Source organism: Erinaceus europaeus, chromosome 1, assembly GCF_950295315.1.
Source record: "Erinaceus europaeus chromosome 1, mEriEur2.1, whole genome shotgun sequence".
NCBI lineage: Eukaryota > Metazoa > Chordata > Mammalia > Eulipotyphla > Erinaceidae > Erinaceus > Erinaceus europaeus.
Window position 1 is genome coordinate 62,672,405 of NC_080162.1, and position 25,402 is coordinate 62,697,806.

General features: G+C 39.4%; 1 protein-coding gene across 2 annotated transcripts in view; it reads right to left on the minus strand.

The window, feature by feature from the left end:
• The window catches only part of BTBD3 (BTB domain containing 3), a 38,826-nt gene extending 17,233 nt beyond the window's left edge, over nt 1–21,593 (minus strand). Inside the window, exon 1 of one of the 2 annotated variants that reach the window (XM_060186517.1) lies at nt 21,417–21,593. The gene's annotated coding sequence lies outside the window, so the exon portion shown is untranslated. Of the gene's footprint in view, nt 1–21,126; nt 21,227–21,416 lie in introns of those variants that run through there. The other variant, XM_060186524.1, reaches the window with a different exon arrangement.
• Between the last annotated feature and the right edge of the window lie 3,809 nt (nt 21,594–25,402).

A 25,402-nucleotide genomic window follows, 5' to 3' on the forward strand; every position in this document is an offset into this window, starting at 1 on the left:
CTTAGCTATGCCAACAACAGGAACATTGGAAAACAGATTCCATTTGGTACAGGACATATTTATGTGGCTCTGATTAAGTACTCCCTTTCTTGCTTTCATATCTCATGATATTGGAATTAGAATAATTCCAGTAATAATTGAGGGAGTTTAATACTTACCTTGAGTATGTCAGAACTAAGAAAATAAAGTATTATAAACAAAATTTCAGTTTCAGAATATACTAGCAAGTTTTTAAAATCATAAATCCTGTTAGTAGTTGTTCATAAAATAATGTTCAAAAAATTCTTACTTATAAAAATCAATAGTATGCATAGAAATATATTTTTAAACTTGGGTTTCTACAATGCTGCTTCACATAATGACAGGCAAACAGTATTTATATGACCTACAGTGAGCTGGTTAATAACATTCAGGTCAAAACATATCTTCAAAAAGCAGAAGCTCAGCTGTCATTACCTTACTGTTACTGCTTTTTAATAACATATTTGAAAAAACAACCACTTCACCATAGCTGAATATCTACATGAACCCTACAAGAACCAGGGTACTGATAACTGAAACCAATCCAAGGAAAGCAGTCTTTGAAAATGGTAATCATGTCTGGGGGAGATAGCATAATGGTTAAGTGAAACAACTCTCATGCTTGAGACTCTGAAGCAGTGCTCTGGTTAAAAAAAAAAAAAAGTAGTTAAAGACCTGGGTAGTGGCACACATGGTAAAGCACACATATTTAAAATGTGCAAGAACTCAGGTTCAACCCCTCAATCCCCAGCTGCAGGGGGAAAGCTTCAGGAGCTGTGAAGCATTATTACAGGTGTCTCTCCCTATTTCTCCTTTCCTTCTCAGTTTCTCTCTTTCCAAAATATAAACAAATGTAATAAAATATTTAAAGAATTTTAAATTGGAAATTTAATTTTGGGGCCAGGTGGTGGTGGTGCAGCCAACTGAGTGCACACATAACACTGGTCCCCACATGTGGGGCGGAAGCTTCACAAGTGGTAAGCAGTGCTGCTGGGGACTCTCCCTCTCTATACTCCTTCCCTCTCAATTTCTCTCTGTCACATACAAATTAAAAAAAAAAAAGAAAAAAGAAAAAAAGGAAGATGGTAATCAAAATTAACATGAGTCTGTTCTCTGCATAAACATTTTATTAACCTGCTATGAGAGATGCTATAATATACTGAGTTTAATAAGAAGCCTGGCTGATAACAGTATTTGCTTGAAGCAACAATGTCATAAACTAAAATAAAAAAGGAAATTGAAAAGGTTATTTATTACGTGACATAGTAAGCTGAGTCTTAAACTAGCTATTCTTCCTAATAGAAAAAGTCACCAGGCAGGTGTAGATAGCATAATGGTTACACAAAGAGACTCTCTTGCCTGAGGCTCTGAAGTCCCAGGTTCAATCTCCTGTCAGCCAGAGATGATCAGTGCTCTGGTAAAAAAAAAAAAAAAAAAGATTATCAGAACAGGTCTAGGAAGTACCCAGTAAGAAAGTTAGAAATTCTGCTTCATTTTTTTTTTTCTGTAAAAGGAAGCCACTTGGATTGAAGTGCACTTTAGAGGGGCTGGGTGGTAGTGCACCAAATTGAACATAAAGGCCTATCTAGGTTCAAGTCCCTGCTCCCTACCTACGGGGGGGGGGGGGGGGAGCTTCACAAGTGAAAGCAGTGATGCAGGTGTCTCACTTTTTCTCACCCTATCTCCTGCTTCTCTTTTCAATTCCTGTCTTTAATAGAAAAAATTTTGTTTTAATATATTTATTTTATTTTATTATTCTTAATGACAGAGAGAAAAATACACACAAAGCACTGCTCAGCTCTGGCTTATAGTGATACTGGGGAATGAACCTGGGACATTGGGAGTCTCAGGCATGGAAGTCTTTTGCATAACCAGTAGAATGCTCTCTCCCTAGCAATTTCTCTCTGTCTTATAAAACAAAATATTAAGATTGAAAAAAACATTTCAGATCCCCATAATCAGGCTATTATTTGACCCAGATTCTGCATTCATTCAGTTTGCAAATAGAATTATATCCAGGAAGCAGAACATAAAGGAGTTTAAATTCTTTTTTGTTTTGCCTCCAGGGTTATCACTGGGGCTAGGTGCCTGCACTATGAATCCACTGCTCCCAGAGGCCTTTTTTTTTTTTTTTTGCTTTTGTTGCCCTTGTTGTTTTTAGCTGTTGTTGTTATTGCCATTGTTATTGTTGGATAGGATAGAGAGAAATGGAGAGAGGAGGGGAAGACAGAGAGGGGGAAAGACAGACACCTGCAGACTTGCTTCACCGCCCGCAAAGTGACCCCCACCATGCAGGCGGGGAGCCAGGGGCTGGAACCAGGATCCTTATGCCAGTCCTTGTGCTTCAAGCTATGTGTGCTTAACCAGTCGTGCCACCGCCCAGCCCCCAAGCAATTTAAATTCTTAGAGGAGTTAGAGGTAGTTAAAACACTATTCCTTGAGAATGTCCACCTTTGCTGGGGAAAGAATTACCTGCAATATGGCCTAAGATAAGCACCAAATCTCCAATTCTGCCTCCTGCTTCAGAGCAAAGAGCCATCAGAATATCAGGAGTAATTTCAGGGAGAAAAGTCTTCGTTCCCTTTATTGTATAATACATTCACAAACCTTTTCCCTTTGCACAATCAGGTGGAATGCAGGGTCCTATTGTACTCCATGGTCTTAGCAGAGGAGCCACTCAAGCTCTACTTCAACCACATAGCATTTGAACCAATTGCTTCTGCCCTCTCCTGCAAGCCTATCAGAAACCTACAAATCTTTTACAAAGCTGTCCACAGAGACACCTCAACAAGGAACGCTTTGCAGTGCATCAAGAATCTCCATGTTGCCCTTTCTGAAATTCTGTCTTGCCTCGTGTCATTTAACTAGACTGAGTTCTCTAAGAAATGAAGCTCCATCTCTCTCTACAAGAGCTAAATATATTACACCTACACCTGGCTTTGTGTCATTACATCTGGATTGCAGAAGGACAAGTCCTGGCTAAAATGGTCTGAAACTGAGGTCTGTGATGTTTTCAGCTTTCTGAGACGCGGGCTTATATAGGAGGCAGAGCAGTAAAGTAACCAGAGATCTATTACATGTGTCCTGAGGCTCTCCTGAACATGCCTAAGCAAAATGTGGTTTTATAATATTGCATTCATCTTGCAACTAGTACAACTGAAAATACTACAGCTCAACTTAATACAAGTCCACACATGTGTTCAAAGCAAGGCTTTGCTTCATTAGAAGTTTAAAACGAATTGCAATATAGATATTCACACATTTAACAAAAAGTCTGGGCAGAATCAGGCGCAATACCTCAGTTACCAGCACAAAGCTGCCTTTATTGACTAGTCTCAATTCATGGTCTGCAGTATTTATTTATAGTGCTAGCACAAAAATTTTAGTGATTTAATGAACTGAAAAGGATAATAAACTCTCAGTAATTCATATGAAAGAAGGAAAGCAGTCATATGTATAATCTAAAAAGAATGGATAATTAAAAGGACTTTTATATGTAGCTTTGAAATGTGTTTTGTCTATACTTTGTACTTAACAGTGAATGGATGAATTTCCACTACATTAGACACACCCAGTCTTCAAACAACATAATAAAACAGGCTTGTGAGTACAGGGCTGAGTATATGAACAACTTAGAAAGTCACGCGCACACTGCAAAACAAACCACACTGCTAGAGATGTCACATTTCAGGTTACTGAAAAACAGGAGCGTAAGTTTGAAAAATGCACTTATTAAAAGTTGTGATTTGAAGAGGCCACATTAAGTAATGAAGTGGTTTTTTTTAAAAAAAAAATTCTTAACCACTAGCTCAACATTCCCTTATATCACAGAAAGGATAACTGGTGATAGTAATACTTAGTAATAAAATAACTTAGTAGTGGCTGGAAGTTTCTGGCATGTGTATGAAAGGAAACTTTTGCTAGCAGCAATGATTTTTAAGAAATTAGTAGGGTTAATAATGAAAATACACTGTTACGATTTTGAATTGTGTGCTAGCAAAAGATAAAGAAGATCTAAAGTGTGTTTTTTAGAAGGGAAAGTAAATACATTCTGCCTTCCCTTTGTTATTAAGAGTGTGCAGTTTCAAAGTGTGATGGATTTTAAATAGTTTTGAGTTGCAGTCTTTAAGATTAAAAAGTATTTAAAGTGGGTACAAGTGACTGAAGCCCACTAAACCCTCCTACTGACATCTGGTAGTGGTGATGCATAACCAAAAGACCTCATGGGAGGAGCCATCTGCTCCAAACAAAAAAAGGAGTATTTCCTTCAAGAGCTCAGAAAGATAAGGCCTGTGCTCTGTGAATTTTTCTCTTGTCGAACCCCTCCCCTCCTCCGCCCCCGCCCCCCTTTTTAATGTTGATATTGTTGGTTCCTAAGCCATTTGATCACTTCAGTGGACCTTCAGCAGTTAAAAAGAACAAGCCCTGAAGAATGCGTCAAGTCATTTTTTTTCTTTACAATTCGTCCCTCTACATTAGGGAGGCGGGGAGAGCTAGTGGTAAAAAGACTTAGGCAAATGCAGATTAGTATTTGCAAATCCCTTTTCCCTATCATGTGCATTTAACCAGCTGTGCTACTGCCCCGCCCCTCTTTGTCATAATCATGTACTGTATCATGGAGAATCTCTGAGAAACAGATGTAAAAAGTATTTTTATTAAACCTAGATTCTTTTTTCCCCTTTTGTTGCCCTTGTTTTATTGTTGTAGTTACTACTGTTGTCCTCTTTGTTGGATAGGACAGAGAGAAATGGAAGACAGAGAGGGGGAGAGAAAGACACCTGAAGACTTGCTTCACAACTTGTGAAGCGACTCCACTGCAGGTAGGGAGCCTGAGGCTCCAACCGGGATCATTGTGCTGGTCCTTGAGCTTGGCTCCATGAGCGCTTAATACATTGTGTTACCTCCCTTAAACCTAGATTCTTGAGTACCCACCGTTTTTTTAATTTTTCTGGAATGAAAAGTATGTATAGCATTCCTGACAAAATTGAAATAGGATGACTGTCCTAAAAAAAAAAAAATGCTTGTGCAACTATCTATTAGCTGTACCAACCATTTGTTTTTTTGCATGGAAAAAAACTAAAGAAAATATACAAAGCATATTGTACATGTGTACTTGGCGGATGTTTTCTAAGAAAGAAAAAAAAATCAGTGAAATGAACCTGTAAAATCAAGAAAAACTATCACCAATAATAAAATTCCAGTTCTTCATGCAAAAACTGGCATGTTAAAACCTGGATTATTATATCATCATGTTCAACAGCATCCGATATACATATATATATATATGTATATATATTGTATCTGATGAGATTAATGATGGTATTAAATAAGCAATTTTTTGATAATATAAAATAAAACATCAGTATCTTAAATTTTTTGAAACTCAATGAACCAATGGTTTCTCATAAGACAATTATCTAGACAAGCACACATGGGTAAAAAGTCCATCCAAAATACAAGGCACAGCAGTGGGTTTTAGTCTGATGAATACAAAAAAAGGGCTGGAAGAGAGAGCTCACTGGGTATGGTGCGTGTACAGCTGTGTGTATGACTCAGGTTCAAGGCCCTGCACCACAGGGATATGGAAATGGAGGTGTTTTGGTGAGGTAGTGTCTCTCTTTCTCTCTGAATGAACAGTGACATCATACTTGTGTGAAGCCCTAGTTCCATTAAAAAAGGGGGAAAGGAGTATGAAAAATTCACTGATAGTTTTGAATTCCATATGAAAATATTTCATTTTTATTAAATATTAAAGTATATTCACTATTATCTGAAAAGGCCACTATAATAATAATCTTTCTTTTTCATTTACATATCTGTGATTCTACTTCCACTCTAGTAAATATAAATAAACTCCTATAAACAAAAGTTCTCTACACTCTCAAAATAGGACTGTAGATCTCCAGGACTAAAATATATGAGAATTACTGACATACTCCCATACTCCTGGCATCATAAGGAGTTTGGATTTCAAGTGTGATGCTTTTTAAGAACTATGTGTATAAGTATGGGGGAGGAAAGGAGGGGAAGCAGTGAGGAGAGAGGCTGAGGAGAACAGAGCTTTGCTCCATCACTGGGGTCTCATTTATCACAGCATAATTTTTGAACCATTAATTTAAAAAAATCTATTTTGCTCATCAATAGACAAAATGGGGGGGCTCAAGAAAAATACAAAACAGCATCAGAGTTTATGTCCTATGTTTTATGACAGTTTGGCACACTATACCCCAATCTCAGAGAATTCACAGATTGTAAAGTGTAAAATATGTCAATGTAAAGTGTAAAATATGTCAACTGAACCTTCTTTGAAAGATCTTTAAGAACTGAAATGGAATTTGAATAGACAATGGTCCCTGGCCACTTCAACATGAAACAAATACCTCTCTCTGATAATCTACTTTGTCCTTCCTATTTCCTTGGCATTCTAAGTACAAACCTGAGCTACATCCTGTAAGTAAGCATGGATGCCAATGCTTAAGAGAAGGTGTAGGGATCAGAACTGAGTGAGTATACTCCACTCCACTCTCCTTCCACTACTCACACCACTATCCACCAGAGGGAGGAGGGGGCTCCATCAGAGGGGGAAGGGTGGCGGACAGACAACAAGCACAGTGCCAATTTCAATTTCAAGCACACACTCAACCTATCTTCTAAGTCCCTGTTAGAGAGAGAGAAGAAACCACTGAAACTGAGATAGAAAAACCATGTAAGCTAGAGTGCATTGTTGGATGCATCCCTGTCAGAACATGCAGTGAGTGCAAGGTAGGATATATAAGAGAAAGCAGCAGGACAGCTGTTTGGAACCTGAACCCATAGCTTCACTAGAGCTGCTTCTGGGAATCTTGTCATCATTTTAAATATTGACAATAGGATTATTTTGGGAGGTGATGCCTGGTATAACCCTAATTAAGAACACTACCATTTTCTAGACTTTCTAGGAATATAAATTATTCCCAATATTACATCTAAATGTAGTTTGACCAATACTCTCAACTCTTCACTACCTTCTTTATGAACAAAGTTGCAAAAATAGGTGGTAATCAGTATGTAAGTCCATATCTATCCAGAGCCTCACAACGTGATAACTGAAGGACAAAAGTCATCCCTCATTATAAGATCTGTCTACTAGTACTGGCTGAGCAAGACTAGAACTCCTATCTTAAAAAAATGAATAAATGGAACAAGAATTGACAATTAAAAAACAAAAACAAAACCCCAAAACATCTTAAGAGGTCAGGCAGTGGTGTTCCTGCTACAGAGTACATATTACTATGTTTGAGGACTGGGGTCCAAGACCCCACTCCCTACCTACAAGGTGGTGGGGGTGGGGGATTCACAAGCAGTGGAGAGTGGAGCAGTACTCCAGGTGTCTTTCTCTTACCTTTCTCTTTTATTCTATCAAAGAGAGAGAGAAAAAAAAAAAAGCTACTGAGAATGATAACCTTAAAAACAAACAAACAAAAAACTTCACAAGTACTTGCACAGGTCTCCAACGCAGGTGTAGAAGTATAAAAACAATGTGTGTTTTCCAACTGGCTATTCATTAATAACAAACTGTAGGGCATTTTGTATTCCAGCAGCAGAAAACAGATCAGTGCTTTCCATTCAGTCTTGCCAATATACTACTTAGGTTTCAAACTAAATTCTCTTAGTGACATTTTCAAATTAATGAATCTTTATAGTAATAAAATGCTAATTTAGAGTTCCAAAGGTAAGTCAAGTCATAATAGTGGTGACTTAAGAAATTTTATTTCAGGGCTGGGGAGATAACATAGTGGTTATACAAAACTGTCAGTGCTTGAGGCTCTGAGATCCCAGGTTCAATCCCCAGCACCACCATAAACCAAAACTGAGCAGAGCAGTGGTAAAATAAATAAAACAAAATGAAAATTAAATCAAAAAATTTTAAAAGAAATTTTATTTCAAGTGTGTATGGCAATAGCAAGTAAACATTCACACCTTCTAGCTGGATACAGGAATGTGTTATTACAGAAAATTTAAGTATATAAAAATATTAATAACTAAATATGTGTAGACAAAAATTGACATTGAAAAAAATCACCATTTGTGTATTTAAGTAACTTCTACTGGGTTTATATATTTCTAGAGATGAATACATCATGAGCTAACTTAATTACAATTTGGTTGGTTATATCAAGTATTTATTTTCTTGCATATGATACCACTTTTTTCTTTAGCAATTACAACAGTACGAAACACACAAATATTTCTTGCTCTATTAAAAGAGAAAAAGATGTCTGATGCTTTTGAAATAACCTTCGATTTGGAGACTCCTTTGAAGTGTTTATCTTTTTTTAATATTTACTTATTCCCTTTTGTTGCCTTTTTTTTTTATTATTGTAGTTATTATTGTTGGTATTGATGTCGTTGTTGGATAGGACAGAGAGAAGTGGAGAGAAGAAGGGAAGACATAGAGGGAGAGAGAAAGACAGACATCTACAGACCTGCTTCACTGCTTGTGAAGAGACCCCCCTGCAGGTGGGGAGCCAGAGGCTCAAACAGGGATCCTTATGGCAGTCCTTGAGCTTTGCACCACATGCGCTTAACCCCCTGCCTTACTGCCGGACTCCAGCTTTGAAGTGTTTTAAAGTCACCTTACAGAAGAAAGGTGTATTTATTTCAGAGGAAGAAAATGTTTGATGGGCATGAGAAAGCCAACAACAGCAGGAAGGCATTTTAAAAAAGATTAATTTCACTTTAACAGCATAGTTAACATAAATGTGCATCACTCTTATTTACCAAAGAATTCAGGCCTTTTTTTTTTGAGGGGGGGGGGGATTCCAAAGTGACAACACTGCCTATCTTTAGCTAAAAACTGAAATCCATGAGTAGGTTCTAGAAAATATTCATAATTGATTTGTGAGAGTACGTTCTGTCACTTTTCAGACAGCATCCTACTGAACCTTCAGTCACTACGTATTATTTCATTCAGTATCTTTGATCTTTGTCCTTGCTGGCGGGATGCTAAATCATCAACGGTGACCCCACACATGTCAGATGACTATATTGCTTCATGAGAAGATTATTAAAAGAGAGAAGGTAGATATATCTATTTATTAAAAAAAAATCAAACGTGGAATATATTTAAGAACAGATACAAAATACTAACCCACATGAAGCTTACAGTCTAAGAGTGGCAGGAAAGAGACAATTCACCAAAAGTAGTAACAAGTGTTAGTCGTGTAGATACAGCAAATGCTATGGGAAGGGAAAAGTAGCGCATCTCAAGAAGGGATATAAGCTTACAATTATACCTAAAGTAATATTTTAGTAAAAATTCTATAAGGTTAAGGAAATTAGTCTTGAATACCATGGGAGAAAATATCATCGGAGAGGACATCCTTCCTGCCTACAGAACTAAAAATGGGAACATACCTGACAAATTCTGGGATCTATAAAGAAGGTTTGAATGGAAAGCTGGGGAAGGAAAGATAACCAGGTTTTGGGAGACTTGAAAAGCATGGCAAATCTTTTATTTTGAGTGGTATGGAAATCTATTGGAAATTTTTAAGTGATTATGACTTAATTTTAAAAACATCACTGATTGTTATGCTGATAACAAAGGGATAACAGCCAGGAAATTGGAAAGGAGAGACTACTGCCAAGATCTAGGCAAGACATGCTGGGGACTTAGACAAAGGTACTAACAAAACTTAATAAAATGGTTTAACCTGCACAGTAAAATAGCTCACCAGGATAATAGTGTGCTGCATTGCTGTATGTGTGACACAGATTCACACTCTGCCCTAAATCACTTATGATTTAGGACTGATTTTTGGTGGTGTTATTCTCTCTCTCTCCATTACACACTCTCTCTCTCTCTCTCTCTCTCTCTCTCTCTCTCATCAGTCTAGAGCGGTAAAGCCCAGGTGACAAGAGTAAAAAGTGGTTAAGTTCTTAAGGTTATCTAGTAATCACAATTCTGGGTACACTGTGAAGATAATGTAGCAGGACTTGCTCTTAGCTTGGTGGTAGAGTGAGAGAGTCAAGATAATTTCAAGGTTTAGGTTTTAAATAGTCAGAAAAGAAAAAAAAAGGGGGGTCTGGCATTGTCACAAATGGGACATAATAAGTAAAGAACTGATTACTGAATTTAGAAACTGGGGGGGGGGGGGGGCTGGTGGTGGCACACCTGGTTAAGCACACACATTACCGTGAACAAGGACCCAGGTTCAAACCCCTGGTCCCCACCTGCAGGGGAAAAGCTTCATAGTGGTGAAGTAGAGTTGCAGGTGTCTCTTTCACTCTCTCCTCCTCCTCTCAATATCTCTGTCTCTAAATAAATAATGAAACTTGGAACATTATCTTCTGAAAAATATTTAGTGACCATATGTCACTGTACCCCTGCCTGTCCTAGAAAGCATAATTATGTGCTGAAATGTTGTTTTTTTCCAATTTTCTCATGAAATTTATTTTTTATTAAATAAATGATCCCAAAGGAAGAATCTAATATTTAGCACTCAATAGATCATAATATTCAGATGCTAACAGAAATATGCTAGTATTCAATTCTTATCCCTTCAAAGAATAAAAATATATTTAGATGAATATGAAAATAAAGGATATATTTTGTACCAATGGAGAACTATGCTAATCAACAAAACCAGTATCATACTGCTTTTTCCTAGTAAAATAAACAACACAAGTTTGCTCACTATTGCCATTAACATTTGATAATGTTTCAGAAGCATTTTATGTTCCAGGATGTTAACACTAGTACAGCATGATATTAAAATAAAAATAAAAGGTATAATTATTAGAAAGAAGTAAACACAAGTGTCATTACCAACAAGCGATCACACAACTATGATAGTCAAGAGAATAAACTGCAAAGCTCTTAAATAAACATATCAAAAGTAGAAACGATTTAAGCTAGCAATAGGCAAGTTGAAGAACTCATCACAGTAGGAGGAGTATAAGTAACTAAAAGGAATACTAACAAAAAAAAAGAAAAGAAAAAGAAAAAACAATAGGAATCCTGTAAATACTAAAAGAAAAATCAAATCACTGCTTGAAGAGAGTGATAATCTGCATTACTTTTCATGTTCTTTAATAGAAACAATGACTGCATGTGGATGGCAGTCTTCGTAGCACTGCTGGATATTTTTAAGAATTCATTCCCAGAGTCTTCTAGATTAAGATTGTAGGTTTGATAAAGCATTCACTTATAACCACCCTAACCTTCATGGAAGTAATAGTAAAGAGATCCAAGGGCTTAGACAACTATAGTGGAAAGTACGTCATTATGAAAGTAGAAAACAGATGGACAAGTAACAACTTTGTGTTCCTAAAAGAATAAAATGCTATCCCATCAGTGAGAAAAGCTGAGAAGCACTCTCTTAAAAAGTGGAAATGAAATGGTAGTGGGCTAAAATAAGTTTTAAAAAAGGATGTTAGTAAAGCCCTAAATCTCTGGATGTCCTTACCAACTCCTCCTTATATAATAGTGACCACAGTTCTCCAACAGAACATTTGGTTTTTGCATTTTTAAACATTTTTGTTTATTTTATTTTATTTTATTTTTTTAATGAAAGATATATAGAGAAAGAGACCAGAGTAATGCTGAGCTCTGGCAAGTGATGGGGCAGGGGGCTGAACCTGGGACCTTTGGTACCTCAGGGATAAAAGTCTTTTTGCATAACCATTATGCCTTCTCCTCAGCCACAGCTCTGATTCTTTTGCATTTTTTATTGATATTTTTTGCCACTAGGGTTATCACTGGGGCTAAGTGCCTGGATGACCCCACTGCTGCTGGAGACTCCCCCTCCCCCTTTTCTTTGTCTAAAGGGTGAGCGACAAGTAGAAAGCAAAAGAGATGGAGAAAGGAGAAACACCAAAAGCACCATTCCAGTGCTCAAGAAGCTTCCCCCTGCAGGCACTCCCAGCATTTGGTGGCCCACAGCTAGATCCAGAGCCCTTGCTTGCTTGCATATGCTAATGCCTGCAAGCTAATGTATGAGCCACCTGCTCCCCACCCCCCATTCCAAAGTACATAAAACAGGCAAGTGTTTGGACTGGTGGAGTGTGGAGACTTCCAACTTTACTACACAAAGAAGATGCAAAGACTTCAGCCAGCAGACTCCAAAAGCACTGACAGCCTGACCTGACCTTTTCATTGGCACAGGTGACTGGAAAACCACTCTAAACAGCTCAAGACCTAAGGCTCTAAAAATAACTTCAATGAAAAATTAGAAAGAAATAGTCAAAAGGTTGACAAAAGGGAAGAAACTAATGGAGCTGGGGAGTGGGGAGAGGATCCCTTATTTTACAATAAGCCTTCCAGTGCTTAAGATTTTAAACTAAGTGGTTGTATTAAAGATATTAAGATACTTTTCTGAAAGAGCAAGGGAATATAAATAGAATTATACTATATAAATAAATTTAAATTAAATAAAAATATACTGTGCCTTGCTCTACCAGTAATTCACATATATTCTAAACTTAACAAAAGAAATTTTAAAAAAATGGCATTAAGATTAGCAGTCAGGGAGTCTGGCGGTAACGCAGCAGGTTAAGTGCAGGTGGTGCAAAGCGCAAGGACCAGAGTAAGGATCCTGGTTCCAGCCCGGGCTCCCCACGTGCAGGGGAGTCGATTCACAAGTGGTGAAGCAGGTCTGCAGTTGTCTATCTTTCTCTCCCTTTCTCTGTCTTCCCCTCCTCTCTCCATTTCTCTTTGTCCTGTCCAACAACGACGACATCAATAACACTAATAACTACAACAATAAAAACAAAGGCAAAAAAAAAAAGACTAGCAATCATGGGGCTGGGTGGTGGTGCACCTGGTTGAGCACACATATTACAATGAGCAAGGACCTGGGTTGAAGCCCCCAGTTCCTACTTGCAGGGGGAAAGCATCATGAATGATGAAGCAGGGTTGCAGGTATCTGTCTCTCTCCCTCTCTATCTCCCCCTGGCTTCTCAATTTCTGACTGTCTATCCAATAATAATAATAAAAGATTACCAATCACTGCACAGAAGACTAAGACCTAAAACAAGCATACGCACAAGCTAATCAAGACTTTAAAATATAATAAAGAATAGACGATAGACGACATACCAATGTAGATATTTAACAAATGGTACTGATAGAATTAGCTAGTTTGGGAGACGACATAAAGATTCATAAGACAATTCATATCCATATGTTCATACAGAATTAAGTATGAACAGCTCATATATTTCCAAAACTTTTGATCCATTTACCTCACCTCTGGACTTTCTAAACATAAAGGCTGATAAGTAAAAATTATACTGGACAAGACAGAGCTGATTATATAAAATGAAAACATTTTGTTATTTGGAAAGCATCATTAAAGTAAATTAAAAGATAAATAGTGAGCTACAGTGACAAATAGGATAATAGTACAGTACTCTATAACAGGTATTTAAAATCTTTTTTCGGGAGTCAGGCGGTAGCGTAGTAAGCACACATGGCGCAAAGCACAAGGACCAGCTTAAGCATCCAGGTTCGAGCCCCCAGCTCACTACCTGCAGGGGTGTCCTTCACAGGCGGTGAAGCAGGTCTGCAGGTCTTTCCTCCTCTCTCTATTTCTCCCTGTCCAACGCTTGACGTCTCGTCACCCAATCTGGTCCCCTATGCCTACACTGAACTTCTCTGTTCCAGTCTCTTGGAAACAGAGTTGGCAGTCAGCTGAGGTAAAGAACAAACACCTCATCACAGACCCCTGCAAGCGTCAACCCGGCTTTGACCTAGCACGTTATGATTGGGCCCTCCTCAATCGCTATCGAACAGGCCATGGCCAGTGCACCGCTATGTTCCATCGCTGGGGAGCCAGAGACGACCCGAACTGCCCCTGCGGCTACAGACAGACTATGACCCACATAGTCAATGACTGCCACCTCTCCAGATTCAAAGGAGGTCTCAAAACTTTACATCAGGCTCAACATGACGCTGTTGACTGGCTATGGAAGAAGGGCAAACACTAGAAGAAGAAGAATCCAACAACTATGACAACAATAATAACTACAACAATAAAACTACAAGGACAACAAAAGGGAATAAATAAAAACTTTTAACACCATATATATATATATACACACACACTGGACTACTGACTCGGAAGGTCATACAGTAAGTATGGGATTGAATGCCTTAGCATAAACAACCTAGTGACAAGCCTCAAGAATCATAAAGTGTTTATTTATCTCTGTCCTCAGAATTGTGCTTAAATTTAGATTAAAGGATGATAACTATTGAGACTTAAGATGGGAGTATTTACCTCAGTTCTGCCAACATCTTAGTACTTTCAAAATCTATTGACTTTGCCACATTCTGTAGAACACCTTTTTCTCTTAAGTTTTATTTATTTGATAAAGTCAGAAATTCAGAAAGAAGGAAACAAAGAGGTAGTCAGAGAGATACTTGAAGCTAAGCTCCCCCCCTACAGGTGAGGACCAAGGGCCTGAACCTGGGTCTCTGCAAATTCTAAGAGTGTGCTCGATCTGGTGCACCACCACTTGGCCCAAGTATTTCCACTTTTAAAAGGAATCGCCAGATGTTTTCCACAGGAGTTGCACCAATTTCATTCCCAAAAATTGTGTGTCAGAGTTCCTTTTCCTCTACATCTCCACTAGCACTTATTTCCAATTTCTTTTTGATGGAGGTCATTCTCACAAAAGTAAGATAACAGAAACACTAGAATGCATTCTGATATGTATAACCCTGTATTTAGGTATCAGTCATATTTATATATTATGTATACAGCATACATCTGTGTAAGTATATATGGTAATTATACGTGAAGAAAAAAATACCTTAAAAGTTATATAATATATATATATATTATTTATTTGCTGGGGGATTAATGTTTTACAGTCAACAGCAAATACAATAGTTTATACATGCATAGCATTTCCCAGTTTTCCAAATAACAATACAACCCCCACTAGGCCTTCTGTCATCTTGTTCCAGGACCTGAACCCTTCCCCCAACCCCCACCCCAGAGTCTTTTACTTTAGTGCAAGACACCAAAAAAGAATAACACCTTCTTCTAATTGACTCATTCCATCTCTCCAAAACTTTGCATTGCACGTACCATTATTACCCTCATTCTAAGTATAAAGGAAATGCAATTATGGAGTTAAGTAATTAAGGTCACTTAGATTGTAAGTGCTCAAAGTACACAGGATTTTCAAGCAGTGTTTAATGACACATTTTCAACCACTGGAAATGAAAATATGTTAAACACAGAAAATCTCTTAAACTCTGGCATATTCTTTACTAAAAATTCCATTTTCAAAGGTTTAAATGCATATTAAGTGTTTGTGGTTTACTGAGAAAGAACAGTAATTAAAATTACAGATATTCAAAGGTTTTGTTTAAAATGTCTTACAAAATTGACAAGCCCTTAGACAAACTCACTAAAAAAGGGGGGGCTCAAATAAATAGAACTGTAAATGGTAGGAGAGATATCACAACAGACACCACAGAAATCCAAAATATCATGTGAAGCTTCTACGAACAACTATATGCCACCAAGCTAGAGAACCTGGAAGAAATGGAAGAATTTCTAGAAGCATATCCCTTTCCAAAACTAAACCAGGAAGAACTACAAAACCTAAATGGAACAATCACAAAGAAATCAACATAGTTATTAAAATCTTCCCAACAACAAGAGTTCAGGACCAAATGAATGGCTTTACAAATGAATTCTACAAAACCTTCAGAAAGCAGCTAATATCTCTACTTTTAAGGCCCTTCCAAAAGATTGAAGACACAAGAATACTCCCTTCCACCTTCTATAAAGTCAGTGTCATCACCCTGATATCAAAAGCAGATAGTGATACAACAAAAACTACAGGCCGTTATTTCTGATGAACATAGATACTAAAATAATGAACAAAATCCTAGCCAATTGGATACAGCAAAATATAAAAAAGACTGTTCATCACAAGCAAGTGGGATTTATCCCAGGAATGCAAAGCTGGTTCAATATACTTAAGTCAATCTATATGATTCACCACATCAATAAAAGCAAAATCAACAACCGCATGATTATTTCACTAGAGGCAGAGAAAAGTCTGACAAAATCCAACACCCATTCTTGATCAAAACACTACAAACAAATGGAATAGGTGGCAAATTCCTTAAGATAGTGGAGTCCATATACAGCAAACTTACAGACAGCAACATACTCAGTGGGGAGAAACTGAAAGCATTCTCCCTAAGATCAGGGAGTAGACTGATAGGACTGTCCACTATCACCATTATTCTTAAACATAGTACTGGAAATTCTCACCATAGCAATCCAGCAAGAGAAAGGAATCAAAGGAATACAGATTGGAAGGGAAGAAGTCAAACTCGCTATTTGCAGATAATATGATAGTATATACAGAAAAACCTAAAGAGTCCAGCAGAAAGCTTCTGAAAATTATTAGGCAATGCAGCAAGGTGTCAGGCTACAAAACTAACATACAAAAATCAGTTGCATTCCTTTACACAAACACTAAGTCAGAAAATGATATCCAGAAAACACCCCCATTCATTATCATAGCAAAATCAATAAAATATCTAAAAATAAATCTGGCCAAAGAAGAGACTTTTATAGTGAAAAATATGAGTTGCTATGCAAGCAAACAGAAAATTATATAAAGAGATGAAAAGATATATCATGCTTATCAACTGGAAGAATTAATATCATCAAAAGGCTATAAATGGACCTTCCTTATGACCCAGTAATTCCCCCTCCTGGGGATAGGGATATAACCTAAGGAGTCAAACACACCCATCCAAAAAGATATATGTACACCTGTGTTCCTAGCAGCATAATTCATAATAGCCAAAACCTGGAAGCAATCCCAGGTGCCTAACAACATGAATGGCTGAGAAAGTTGTGTTATATATACACAATGGAATGCTACTCAGCTATTAAGAATAATGAACCCACCTTCTCTGACCCATCTTGGATGGAGCTACAAGGAGTTAAGTGAGATAAGTCATAAAACGAATATGGGATGATCCCACTCAAACAGAGGTTGAGAAAGAAGATTGGAAAGGGAAACGCAAAGCAGATATAGGGGTGTGGGGGTAGGGACAAGGGTGGCAGGAATGATGGGAATATACTCTCCAAAAAAGATTTAAAAATAAATAAATAAATAAATCATCTGTGAAAGGGCTGAGGTAGATAGCATAACAGTTATGCAAAGAGACTCTCATGCCTGATGCTCCCAAGTCCCAAGGTTCAGTCCCCAGCACCACCATATGCCAGAGCTGAGCAGTGCTTTAAAAAAAGGTCTTGACAAATAAAAAAAAAAAGAGAGAGAGAACATTATCATTCCATGAACAGTTTGTTTTTGGATGAGGTAAAGATAATCTTTATATTATTATTTGGTAATCCCCAAAATATCTACAACAGAGATAATTGCCTTTTATAAGCAAAATATAACCAGGAGCTAGTGCAGTGGGTAAAGCATTGAATTCTCAGAACTCTCAAGCAGGAGTTCTAAGTTCAATTCACACGTGCCAGGATGATGCTCTGGTTCTCTCTCTCTCTCTCTTCCTCTTTCTCATAAATATTAGGAAAACAGAAATTCTCGATAGGATTTTAACTTGGGAAAAAAAGAGAAATATCATAAATGCAGCTTCATGAAATTTGCTAGTAGATAACTAGTTTTAAAGAAGTGCTTGGGGGTTGGCAAGACAGTTTATCTGGAAGGTACTCTTACTTTATCAAGAATACAACCCACAACCCACATTCCAGGCGGTGGCCCACACCACCCTGGAAGATGTCTTGGTGCTTTGGCAATTTCCCTGTCTCTTCCTTCCCTCCTCCTCCTCCTCCTCCTCCTCCTTCTCTCTCTGGAATAAAAAGTGAGTTTAGAGTGTTCATATACTGGAGGGGGTGGGGGGGGGTTAGAGTGTTCATATACTGGAGGGGGTGGGGGGGTTAGACAGTGGTGTACCAGGTTTAAGTACACACATTACCATTCACAAGGGACTGAGGTTCAGGGCCAAGTGGAAGCTTCACAAACTGTAGTAGTACTATATGTAACTCTTTGTCTCTTTCTTTCTCTAGTTCCTCCCTCCTCTCTCAATTTCTCTCTTGTCCTATCAGAATAAAAAGAAATAATTAAAAAATAAAATTTTATTAAGAGAGAGAGATTTGGCAGCCAAGGTGGCTCAGCTGACAGAAGACCATACTTGCATGTGTAGGGTGCTGGCCTTCATCCCAGATACCATACATGCTGGGCAGTACTCAGGTTTTGCTTTCATAGCAAAAATCTTAACCAAAAAAAAAGTGAGAGAGAGAGAGACACCAAATTTGAGTAGACCTCAATTTTCAAACATGGAATGGAAAAAAAAAAGTAGGTGACAAGTAAGCATCTTAGTGGCATGGCACTGCTGTTGAAATACAAGGTCCTATCCTAAATGAGATGGTGTGCCATTGTTACTCCTTTTCAAAATGAAATGAAAAAAACAGCTATATACAGAATTTGCTCGAGTCTAATGAGCGGAAATTAAACTAATACATAAAGAGATACAGAAGGAGAAAACCTCAACCCCCAATACACAGCAGAATAATTAAAGAGAAAATAGTGATTTAACAGTGCTTTTACAAAATTAGTAGATTTTTAAGGCAATTAATTTACACTCACATATGGCGTGTTTGTAAGTTACCATATCATCCACTGAAGTTCTGTGCCCCCACACATACCACAAAGTACTGTGACTCACAAAGTCCATGGCATTTTTTTTTTAATTTATAAAATGGAAACACTGACAAAACCATAGGATAAGAGGGGTACAATTCTACACAATTCCCACCACCAGAGTTCCGTATCCCATCCCATCCCATCCCATCCCATCCTGATAGCTCTCCTATTCTTTATCCCTCTGGGAGTATGGACCCAGGGACATCATGGGGTGCAGAAGGTGGAAGGTCTGGCTTCTATAATTGCTTCCCAGCCAAACATGAGCATTGACAGGTCCATCCATATTCCCAGCCTGCCTCTCTTTCCCTAGTGCAGCGAGGCTATGGGGAAGAGGGGCTCCAGAATACACTGTTGAGGTCATCTGCCCAGGGAAGTTATGGCATATTTTTTAACAATTTTGTTTCAGTCACCTATACTGCACACATAAGACAGCTGACCTTTACCACTGATTACTGAATTCAGAATCTAATTTATAAAGTTTAAAGGTCTCAAAAAACAAAAACGCCTCAAAACGAAACAAAACAAAAAAGATAAAGGACATACTTCTGTACTGTTTTGTTCACAAGTTTTAACAATTCTGTGAAAGGCAGACTGGAATTAAGACAGCTACAGAATACCTGTTTTCAGCACTTTTTTTTTTAATGAACATTTTAAAAAGACTGATCTGTGGATGTGCAATTTGGGGAAGGGAAAGTGTAGGCTAATTTGTGGACAACTGTGCCTTTCCTCTGCTGAAGTCTAACATTACATGTGAGTTAGCTTTTTGTAGAGTCTTGGTGAAGCACTTCCTAGGAATGGAACAACTTAAAAGCAGATGGCATTTTTAAGTCACAAATCAAAGGCTTTGTTAGTGCCTGTAAAGTTTTTCACTTTAAAAAGACTTTTAAAATAGGAGATGTCTTAAGGCTTTAGGGATATGATGCATATACAATCCATCGCCTGCGCATCCTACATGAAAATTGTTTTTAAAATGCCTGCACCTCACTTTGGAACTGTCAAACTTAAAATTTTGGAGTGAAATGTTCAAGGGAATGAAGTTGCTATTAGCATCATTTCATGCAATGGCACTAATAATGCTGTAATTACTTAGAAAAAGTAGATTCTGCAAACTTATATAGGATGAGGTCAGGGACAGAAAAAAAAAAAAGAAAAAAAAAGATTCCAGATGTTCCCCCTTCCGGAGCCAGAGTCTCCCAAGAGGGGCTTCTCCCAGGCTCTGGGGGAAAGAGACTGAGGTTAAAAGTTGCGGTGAAGGTAATCTAAAGTGGGGTTAGAAATCCCAAAAGAAATTCGAAACACTGGACAGGACTATGTTCTGGACGCTAAAGTCCCATGATAGTTCACAGAAGTTTGAACCACGAGAGGCGCTTCCCTCACGGTGGGTAACAGAGCCTTCCTTTGTGCTAGTTTCTTGTCTAAGGAAAATGAAGCTCGAAGTTTCCTGGGGTCAGCAACAAACTCAACACTTCTCTGTACAACTGAAGTCTTGACTTTATGTTAAAACCCCTGGCTTGCAGACTCCTGCTTCACATTAGAACCCACCGGGAACCTTTAAAAATTCATACATTGTGCTGTCATCTGTGTGAGGTGCGACTTAAACAGAGGGAATTATAATAAACTTCCCAGTGATTCTCCTGCCCACTTGATTTCGGGAATAATTACATTACACGAATTGGTGAGGTGGCGGAGTAGTACTAAAAAAAAAAAAAAGGAGGAGGAAAAGAAAGCACAAAGACTCACTCTTTGTCTTTTTTTTTTTTAAGGCTAATAATAGAAATTTGCTCTTTCTCGGAGCACACAGGACAATAGGAATCCACGGTGGCACATCCAAACAATACTTTTCTTTGAGAATGAAAAGGCCGGTGTTCAGGAAGCCTTCTTCCAGGGAGATCGCGCTCAACCTCCTTAACCCAAACAGTAAAACTTCTCAATCTATTTTGCCAAGTGGAGGAAGAAGACAGTAAAGCAAGCTCAGAAGCCGGCAGACCAGCCCCAGGACCAGCAGGAAACCGCCGCCACTTCCCGAGCGCCTGACTCTCGCCCGCAGACAGTCCGCGGGGGTCCTGCACGGGGGAGGGGGGGAGCATCCACCTGGGCCAGGCCTGGGCGTCGCTGCAGACGCCCCCCGCCCGCCTGCTGCACCCCTCCCGTTGCAACATAGACACGCACGGAAAAGTTACTTGAGGGAACTTTGCTCCGCGTTCCGAGCGAACGCCGCCCCGCCACCTGCTCGGCCCCCGGCCCCCCGGCCCCAGGCGCGCAGGCCGCGCCCCCAGCGGGGACCTTCGCCGCCTCCCAGGGCGCGCTCGCCACGGCTGCAGCCCCGGGGGGACCCGCGCCACCCGCTCCCCCGGACCTCCCGTCCACGCCTGGCCTGGCTCCCCAGCCCGGGACACTGGGAGGCCCCCGCACCTTCGCAGCGGGAATCCTCTGGGAATCCCGTGCTGCGTGCCAGCGCCCAGCGACCCGGATCGAAGGGTGGGGTCTGGGCGACCCACACCCCACGTGGGAGGTCTGTCCGCCGGCCCCGCTCCAAAATGTCTTCTCCAAAGCCTCCTCACCCCCGCCCCCACCCCGCCCTGCTAGCACAGCACCCCCTCAATTAACACGAGCGACGGCCCGGGAGCGCGCCCCTGCTCCGCCGGTCCCGCGCGCTGCGCACGCGCAAGCGTCCTCACGCACTCCCGCGACGCCCCTCTCACCTCCCGGGCTGCTCGTCGCCTCGGGCGCGGTTGCCGCTTGCACCGCTCGCCGCTCGCCGCTCTGGCCGGACGCCCCTCTCTCAGGCCCTGGTCCGGGCACTCGGGGAACCAGCGCCCGGCGGGCTCAGCGGGGACCCGCACGCAGGGCACGCTTCGCGAGGCCGCGCGTGCGCGAGCCCGACCCCGAGCGCGAGGAGGGGGCGGGGCCGACCGAGACGCGGGGGGTGTGGGGGGGGGGCTCCTGCAGGCCGCAGTGAGTCTGGGGCATGCGCACTGTCCTCTCCTGGAGTCCTGTGAGAATTAGGGAATCCTAGGAGAAAAAAGTAACTGAGATCCAGAAGTTTCCCTAAGAATTGCCTCTCCCTTGTCTCACAAACAGCTGTTTTCTTCATCAGTTAATATGTTAAATTTTCACTGAGCACCTACTTTGGCACAGTTTGAAGTTTCTAGGCTGGTAGTAGGAGGGAACCCACTGCATTTGACTTGGGAACTTTTTTTTTTTCTAGCTTTCTTTAGGTTAGAATGAATGCGTACAGTCTCTAAAACTGCAAGCCATAGGAATGTTCCTCTTTAGGGAAGAAGAGTTGCTACTGGCTGGGTGAAACTGGAACCTCCTTGGAAAGACCTGGAAGAATAAGAGCTGAAGTCTTTTTTTGTATGTGTGCGTGCTTGTTTGTTTTTTTTTTCTTTTTTTCTTTTTTACAAGAAGTGAACAGTTTTTACAAGTGAACAGCAAAAAGCTTAAGTACCAAAATAAAAGACATACAAATAGTATGTAAACTATCTTGAAGATAGGTTTAACTTGAGTGTATCATTCATAGTGAAGGCCAAAAACGACTGAATATCGGGAAGTATTTTTTAACACTTTACCTCAAATTTTCACCTTTTCTTTTTTGGTAGTTAATAGAGACACTAAAGATAAGGGGAGAAGAATCTAGTAGTTATCTGACTAAATACAGAACTTAAATATAAATCTAGAGACATGAAATTTTTTTATATTTATTCCTTTTTTGCTACCCTTGTTTTATTGTTGTTATTGATGTCGTCGTTGTTGGATAGGACAGAGAGAAATGGAGAGAGGAGGGGAAGACAGAGGGGGAGAGAAAGACACCTGAAGACCTCCTTCACCACCAGTGAAGGGACTACCCTGCAGGTGGGGAGCCTGAGCTTGAACCAGGAACCTTGCTCCAGTCCTTGCGCCACGTGTGCTTAACCCGCTGCGCTACCACCCCTAACACAGACTCCCGAAATGCCTCTTATTAATGATTTAATAATGATTGACAAGATTGTGGGATAAGAGGGGTACAATTTCATACAATTCCCACTACCAGGGTTCTGTATCCCCTTCCCTATTCTTTATCCCTTTAGGAGTTTAGACTAAAGATATTTAAGGAGGCAGTCTTCCTTGAGTGGCTAGTAGGTTGACCCAGTGTCTTTTAGGAGAGTGGGTCAGTCCCTACCATTGTTGTTCTACATTGAGGGCAAGGTCCTGTAGCGGCCCAAAACACATAAAATGTTTTAGTGAGTAGTCTAGGTAAGAGGGAATAGCATACTGAATTCCACATGTTAACATGAGGAATGGAAAGTTGGGGAAAGTTTTTGCAACATTGTGACGGACAAGAGGAAGAAGATTCCATAATGTTGGCCCCTGCCCCTTTGAATGTAGAGAGCCTTTTACAATGACAGATCCTCGTTATCCTTTGTAAATATTTATCACTGGCTAAAATTAGACCTCTAAAATATGCACTTATTATTAATGAGTTTAGTCTTAGAAGAACTTTGTTCTAGTCAGTGTAAAGACACTGGCTATGCTCCCTTTAACAGAGTGTGATGCTGGGTAAATTACTTAATATCTCTGAGCCTATCTTGCTCATCTGCAGCATGAAATCATTATTAACCTTGTATTATAGATGATTTTATGTAACACATGTCTAGCCTACGGTACCCTGTTAAGTAAATATTTCTTTCTTTCTCTCTTATCAGACCTCTACTTGACTGGCTTCTGGCTGTACTGGAGCTTGGACCTGGAAACTTTGTGCTACAGGTCTAAAGACCTTTCTGCATAATCACTGTGCCATCTCCGCAGTATCAAATATATATTTCTGTGGAGTTTTAGACTTTGAGTACAGAAAATGAACCTTATAATGTGGTCTGCCACATTCAGACAGTTGAAGGAATTCTTAGACAAAGACTGATCTCCATTAAATGAGAAGCTAATTCTGTCATAGTTCCTATGAACTTGAAGTACAACTCTTCCTTGCCAGTTTCTACAAACATGTGAGTCATTTTTTTTAAGCATTTGTATGTGGTTAATAGTTTACAATGTAGTCATTAACATATGAATAATTTCTCATCTCCCTGTGAAAATTCTCTGCAGAACACTCTCCCACAACTTAGGTCCATTTATATCATTATGTACCAAGACTATAAGGTTTGCTTCAGTCCCTTTTCCCTTCTCCCTCCCCAGAGTCCTTTTCTTTGATGCAATACACCACACCCAGTCCACATTTCACTTTGTGTTCTCCCTCCCAGTACCCATTTCTTAAGTCCTGTCTACAAAGGAGATCATTCATTTTTTGTCCTTCTCTTTTTGGCTTATCTCACTTAATATGATGTCTTCACATTCTATCCAAGATAATGCAAAGGAGTTGTCTTCATCATTGTTAACAGCTGAGTAGTATTCCACCATATGTTCATATATATATATATGTATCACATTTTTTTAGTCACTCATCTATTGTTGGACATCTGGGTTGCTTCCAAATTTTGGCTATTACTTCTTTGAAATAAATCTCTCTTACTTTTCAGATAGATGGACAGATACTTAGAAAGGTAGAAAGATAATTAGATAGATAAGAGATAGATAACATAACATAAAATAAGTCTCCCTAGTGGTCAAGAGATAGCTAATCCAGTCGATGCACTGGATCGACCTTCCCGTGGTGCATCCGTGAGTACCCATTCATTGGGGAAACTGACGATCCTTCCTAGCCAACTGAATCCACATGGATCCCAGTCACTTTCAAAGCCAGCAACAAGCAGCTCCTGACAGCTTTCAACCTGACACTGTTGACTGGCTACGGAAGAAGGGCAAACGCTAGAAGAAGCTAATCCAGTAGAATATGTACCTTATCATGCATGAGACCCTAGGTTCCATCTGGGCATCACATTGACTGAAGTATGGCGACTTCATGGATGGTAGAACTATGTTGTTCTGTCTCTTCTGTCTAGGATGAAAGAAAATTGGGTCTAGGAAGCCATTCAATGTATCATGCTAATGTTTATTTCCTGACATCAGACACCACTTTAAAAACAATTATAATTATTCTCTTTAGGTAAATAATAGATAGATATGGATACTTGCATGTTTTGTTGATTCTGTTTCTCAGGGTAATCCTGGTTAAACATGAATGCATGAAGATTACATAAATGAATGATCCTTTTAAAAATAAGGTCTATCTTTTGTACTGAGGTTTATGAAAAAAGTAAATATAATTATATAAAGCATTTAGTACATAAGGTCTGAATAAGTAGCATCTACTATTACTCATGAATGAATATGAAAGACAAAAATCAAAAAAAGGAAGGGTAGATATTGGTACAGTGAGATATTTTTTTAGTTCACTGTGTAATTATAATATTATACTTAAAAGACAGATTGGGATGCATTCAATCAACCTTCTCGTGGTGCATCCTGTGAGTACCCATTCATTGGGGAAACTGACGATCCTTCCTAGCCGACTGAATCCACATGGATCTCAGTCAACTTTCAAAGCCAGCAACAAGCAGCTCCTAACAGCTTTCAACCTGACTCTGTTGACTGGCTACGGAAGAAGGGCAAACGCTAGAAGAAGAAAAAAGACAGATTGAAGAAGTAGCAAAACTTTCTGCTCCCAGTATTAACATACTAAAAAGGTGATTTAGAAGAACATTTTAACTATTTGCAAGTCAATACTTAATGAATCATTAACTAAAGACAGATTCTC